This window comes from Hordeum vulgare, chromosome 1H (genome assembly GCF_904849725.1).
Source record: "Hordeum vulgare subsp. vulgare chromosome 1H, MorexV3_pseudomolecules_assembly, whole genome shotgun sequence".
Lineage (NCBI taxonomy): Eukaryota > Viridiplantae > Streptophyta > Magnoliopsida > Poales > Poaceae > Hordeum > Hordeum vulgare.
Window position 1 is genome coordinate 394,685,007 of NC_058518.1, and position 6,638 is coordinate 394,691,644.

The following is a 6,638-nucleotide window of genomic DNA, read 5'->3' on the forward strand; positions in this document are numbered from 1 at the left end:
CCCAAGATCCCCAGGTAAAACTTGGTGGTCACTGGTGAAAGGACATGGATGTCGCTTAGAGGGGGGGGGGGGTGAATTGGCGCTTTAAAATAATTACGGTTTAGGCTTGAGCAAATGCGGAATAAAACTAACGTTTAATTAGTCAAGCACAAAACCTAAAACAACTAGGCTCACCTATGTGCACCAACAACTTATGCTAAGCAAGATAAACAACTAAGTGATAGCAAGATATATAACAAGAAACAATATGACTATCACAAAGTAAAGTGCATAAGTAAATGGCTCGGGTAAGAGATAATCGAAGCACGCACAGACGGCGATGTATCCTGAAGTTCACACCCTTGAGGATGCTAATCTTCGTTTGAGTGGTGTGGAGACACAATGCTCCTCAAGAAGCCACTAGGGCCACTATAATCTCCTCACGCCCTTGCACAATGCAAGATGTCGTGATTCCACTAAGGGACCCTTGAGGGTGGTCACCGAACCCGTACAAACAAGGTTGGGCAATCTCCACAACTTAATTGGAGGTTCCCAACAACACCACGAAGCTTCACCATAATGGATTGTGGCTTCGAGGTGAACTCAATTACTCGGGGCAATCTCCACAACCTGATTGGAGACCCCGACGCTTGCCCAGAGCTTAACACCATGATGATTGAGCTCCGAGGCACCACTAAGCTTCTAGGATGCTAATGCACCCAAGAAGAACAAGCTCTAGGGTACCAAGCACCCAAGAGTAATAAGCTTATCAAAATTCTCTTCAACATATCACCATGGAGAACTCAAACCGATGCAATGCAATGGTAAGAACACACGGAGTGGTCAAATCCCTCACACTCAAATCCATCCACAACAACAAAAGCTATGGAGGAATATGAGAGGAAGAACAAGGAGCTCACAAAGAACTCCAAGATCTAGATCCAAGGGGTTCCTCTCATATAGAGGAGAAAGTAATTGGTGGAAATGTGGATCTAGATCTCCTCTCTCTTTTCCTCAATAACTAGCAAGAATCATTGGAGGGATTGAGAGTTAGCAAGCTTTAAGAAGGTCAAAAATGGAGGAAGAACACGAGCTCGAGAGTTACAGGGCAATGAGGAATAAGTCCCCCTTTCATAGGCCTCCCCAAATCCAACCGTTATGTGCATAGGTCGTGCACAAGCAGTACCATCGCTCGACTGAGCGGTACTACTGCTTAGTGCGGTAGTTCCATGAAAAAGCATGCAAAAGGCAGAAATCTGGAGCGGTGCTACTGACTGACCCAGCGGTACTACTGCTGGGGATGCATACAAATACCAGAGTGCTCAAGTAAGCGGAAGTGGGGCCGAAATTGGATGGCGGCAGTACTGCCCGAGCGGTACTACCGCTCCACTAGGAGCGATACTTCTGCTAAAAATGGGAAAGGGCACCCGAGGAAACCAGAGAGCTCAAATAAGCGGTAGTAGCAGCGATACTGGAGAGCGGTAGTACCTCCCGAGCGGTACTACCGCTTCCACCGTACTGGTACTTCCGCCTAACAGAGAAAAACTGCCCTAGCACTAAAACCGCCATAACTTTCGCATAGGAGCTCTGAATTGAGAAAACTCAAGCTTGTTGGATATCACACGATGAGTACTATCCAAGCAGCGACTAAAATTATCTTAAGAGGAGTAACTTATTAAATGACAATGGTATAGAGATGTGAAACCTCTATGAATGAAGAACCGACAAAAACTCCAACATAAAAACATCATAGAAGATGCACATGAACTTCATTTTCGATGAACCCGAGCTTGTCATGAAGATGACCATAAGCTCAAGAACCCTCATAGAGAAAATCCAACCAAGAACTAAGAAAGATGATGATGCCAAGAATGCAATGATTTGAGCTCTCAACGAACAATACAATCAAGCTACTCATTTGATGATATAACTCGGCTCCTGATGGGGTTATAGTCCCAGGGTAGGGTCATAGGCCTGCCCTATAGGTCCTACCCAAGGACTACCCTTCATAAGGGACAAGGCCCTTAGTCAGTTCCGACTGAATTAAGGACTTCCCATCATCCAGTCGGTGACGATATCTCCATCATCCAGTCGGAGATGAGCATTCGGAACGTATCAAACTTACCGACTGGATTCCACTCTGTACATCGTAACCCCCCTGGAGGGCAACGGTCATACGTTTTCATGTACCATTATTAGCATTTAAGGCATACATTACCTGTAATGTAGGCATTTATTCGCCACTACACCACCCCTGTGCACCGAACCATTGTGAAGGGCAGCACACTCTATATAAGCCGCCCTTTCCCACTGGTGCAGGGGTTAGCATTTCACTGTAATCCATATTCCACTCGACATCAAGATCCCAAGAGCACTGAGACGTAGGGCTTTTACCTCCACCGTAGAGGGGCCTGAACTCATACAACCTCGCCGTAGCTAAGGCTCTGCCCATCCTTTCGTACCCTACACATCTACTGTCAGACTTATACCCACGACAGTTGGCGCCCACCATGGGGTAGGCGTCTAAGCGACTTCCGGCGAGTTTGCGACTACATCTTTTCATCATGTCATCCGGTGGAGATTTGTGCATGGGTCATGAGATCCTCTTTGGCGCTCTCTCCTTCATCATCGACGATTCGGCATGGCTTCGGGATGCCCCTCTCGACGTCGAGGCGCTCCCCAGTTGCGGGGCTACGCACTTCCGTGCCGGCACCCGCGACATCCTTCTTCTCCAGCAGTCGGCTCCAATGTCGATCTACGCCCCCGTCACGCGCCGCAACAAGCGGTCTCGCCGTCCGCGGCTCCAGCGTTGGGTGCGACACGCCCAGGCGCGCCAGAACGCGTCTTCACAAGTGGCGGTCCTCGAATCGGTTGTAGTTGCGCCGCCGTCCCAGCGTTCGGACTCAGTTCCGACTGAGTTGCCTTCCGAGTACTTGGGTCGCGGGCCTGCAACCGAAGTGCACATGGCCAATTCCCATGAAAGTCCCCACCAAACCGGTCGAAACGAGCACGAGGTCGGCGAAACATCCGGCGCTCGCCGTCAGCCCCGCCGTTCTGCCAGCCGACGCATTCATCAGAGCAACGTGGAGGTGTTCCGCACACCCGTCCTCAACCTGGCTGCCGCCGCCAAGATAGCCGACTCCCTCCAGCCGACTGATTCAGAGGCTGGCAGAGGGATCGAGAAGATCCGTGCCCTGTTGCACACGGCGCAGCAGCAGAATTCGGCGGTCTCCCAGTCGCACAACAGGATCCACAACAGTTATGTTCACGCGAACACGCATCAGTCAGTTTTCAGCCCCGATTCTCATCAGCGACACAGAGGAGGCAGCCGTTCCATGAATCTCGAAGATCATCGCCGTTCACGCACCCCTCCGTGGGTTGGCCCTACGGGCCCCGACATCATGATGATCGGCATTAGGTCGGCGACACTTATGATCCAAGGCCCAACGCAAGAGGATACATCGCCCAGAGGAAGGTCGACAGGAGCCGAGCCCACCGTGATGGTCACGATAGAGACCGTCCGAGTGGAAGCAGGACCATCGTCTCTGGCCCCGAGTGTTTCAGTCGAGCCATCCGGTCGGCTGACATCCCTCCCAACTTCCGATTGGCGACGGGGATCAGCAAGTTTACAGGAGAATCCAAGCCAGAAACGTGGCTGGACGACTACCGAGTGGCAGTCCAAATCGATGGTGGAGACGATCAGGTCGCCATGAAACATCTCCTGTAGGAATTATGCCCTAGAGGCAATAATAAATATAGTTATTATTATAATTCCTGTATCAAGATAATCGTTTATTATCCATGCTATAATTGTATTGAATGAAGACTCATTTACATGTGTGGATACATAGACAAAACACTGTCCCTAGCAAGCCTCTAGTTGGCTAGCCAGTTGATCAAAGATAGTCAGTGTCTTCTGATTATGAACAAGGTGTTGTTGCTTGATAACTGGATCACGTCATTAGGAGAATCACGTGATGGACTAGACCCAAACTAATAGACGTAGCATGTTGATCGTGTCATTTTGTTGCTACTGTTTTCTGCGTGTCAAGTATTTGATCCTATGACCATGAGATCATACAACTCACTAACACCGGAGGAATACTTTGTGTGTATCAAACGTCGCAACGTAACTGGGTGACTATAAAGATGCTCTACAGGTATCTCCGAAGGTGTTCGTTGAGTTAGTATGGATCAAGACTGGGATTTGTCACTCCGTGTGACGGAGAGGTATCTCGGGGCCCACTCGGTAATACAACATCACACACAAGCCTTGCAAGCAATGTGACTTAGTGTAAGTTACGGGATCTTGTATTACGGAACGAGTAAAGAGACTTGCCAGTAAATGAGATTGAAATAGGTATGCGGATACTGACGATCGAATCTCGGGCAAGTAACATACCGAAGGACAAAGGGAATGACATACGGGATTGTATGAATCCTTGGCACTGAGGTTCAAACGATAAGATCTTCGTAGAATAGGTAGGATCCAATATGGGCATCCAGGTCCCGCTATTGGATATTGACCTAGGAGTCTCTTGGGTCATGTCTACATAGTTCTCGAACCCGCAGGGTCTGCACACTTAAGGTTCGACGTTGTTTTATGCGTATTTGAGTTATATGGTTGGTTACCGAATGTTGTTCGGAGTCCCGGATGAGATCACGGACATCACGAGGGTTTCCGGAATGGTCCGGAAACGAAGATTGATATATAGGATGACCTCATTTGATTACCGGAAGGTTTTCGGAGTTACCGGGAATGTACCGGGAATGACGAATGGGTTCCGGGAGTTCACCGGGGGGGGGGGGGGAACCCACCCCGGGGAAGCCCATAGGCCTTGAGGGTGGCGCACCAGACCTTAGTGGGCTGGTGGGACAGCCCAAAAGGGCCCTATGCACATTGGAAGAAAAATCAAAGAGAAAAAAAAGGAGGAGGTGGGAAAGGAAAGAAGGACTCCACCCACCAAACCAAGTAGGACTCGGTTTGGGGGGGAGTCCTTCCCCCCTTTGGCTCGGCTGACCCCCTTGGGGCTCCTTGAGCCCCAAGGCAAGGTCCCCTCTCTCCCACCTATATATACGGAGGATTTAGGGCTGATTTGAGACGACTTTTCCACGGTAGCCCGACCACATACCTCCACGGTTTTTCCTCTAGATCGCGTTTCTGCGGAGCTCGGGCGGAGCCCTGCTGAGACAAGGTCATCACCAACCTCCGGAGCGCCGTCATGCTGCCGGAGAACTCTTCTACCTCTCTGTCTCTCTTGCTGGATCAAGAAGGCCGAGATCATCGTCGAGCTGTACGTGTGCTGAACGCGGAGGTGCCGTCCGTTCGGTACTAGATCGTGGGACTGATCGCGGGATTGTTCGCGGGGCGGATCGAGGGACGTGAGGACGTTCCACTACATCAACCGCGTTCACTAACGCTTCTGCTGTACGGTCTACAAGGGTATGTAGATCACTCATCCCCTCTCGTAGATGAACATCACCATGATAGGTCTTCGTGCGCGTAGGAAATTTTTTGTTTCCCATGCGACGTTCCCCAACAGTGGCATCATGAGCTAGGTTCATGCGTAGATGTCTTCTCGAGTAGAACACAAAAGTTTTTGTGGGCGGTGATGTGCGTTTTGCTGCCCTCCTTAGTCTTTTCTTGATTCCGCGGTATTGTTGGATTGAAGCGGCTTGGACCGACATTACTCGTACGCTTACGAGAGACTGGTTTCATCGCTACGAGTAACCCCGTTGCTCAAAGATGACTGGCAAGTGCCAGTTTCTCCAACTTTAGTTGAATCGGATTTGACCGAGGAGGTCCTTGGATGAGGTTAAATAGCAACTCATATATCTCCGTTGTGGTGTTTGCGTAAGTAAGATGCGATCCTACTAGATACCCATGGTCACCACGTAAAACATGCAACAACAAAATTAGAGGACGTCTAACTTGTTTTTGCAGGGTATGCTTGTGATGTGATATGGCCAACGATGTGATGTGATATATTGGATGTATGAGATGATCATGTTGTAATAGATAATATCGACTTGCACGTCGATGGTACGGCAACCGGCAAGAGCCATAGGGTTGTCTTTATACTAATTGTGCTTGCAGATGCGTTTACTATTTTGCTAGGATGTAGCTTTAGTAGTAATAGCATGAGTAGCACGACAACCCCGATGGCGACACGTTGATGGAGATCATGGTGTGGCACCGGTGACAAGAAGATCGTGCCGGTGCTTTGGTGATGGAGATCAAGGAGCACGTGATGATGGCCATATCATGTCACTTATGAATTGCATGTGATGTTAATCCTTTTATGCACCTTATTTTGCTTAGAACAATGGTAGCATTATGAGGTGATCTCTCACTAAAATTTCAAGACGAAATTGTGTTCTCCCCGACTGTGCACTGTTGCTACAGTTCGTCGTTTCGAGACACCACGTGATGATCGGGTGTGATAGACTCAACGTTCACATACAACGGGTGCAAAACAGTTGCGCACGCGGAACACTCGGGTTAAGCTTGACGAGCCTAGCATGTGCAGACATGGCCTCGGAACACATGAGACCGAAAGGTCGATCATGAATCATATAGATGATATGATTAGCATAGGGATGCTTACCACTGAAACTATACTCAACTCACGTGATGATCGGACTTGAGCTAGTATAAG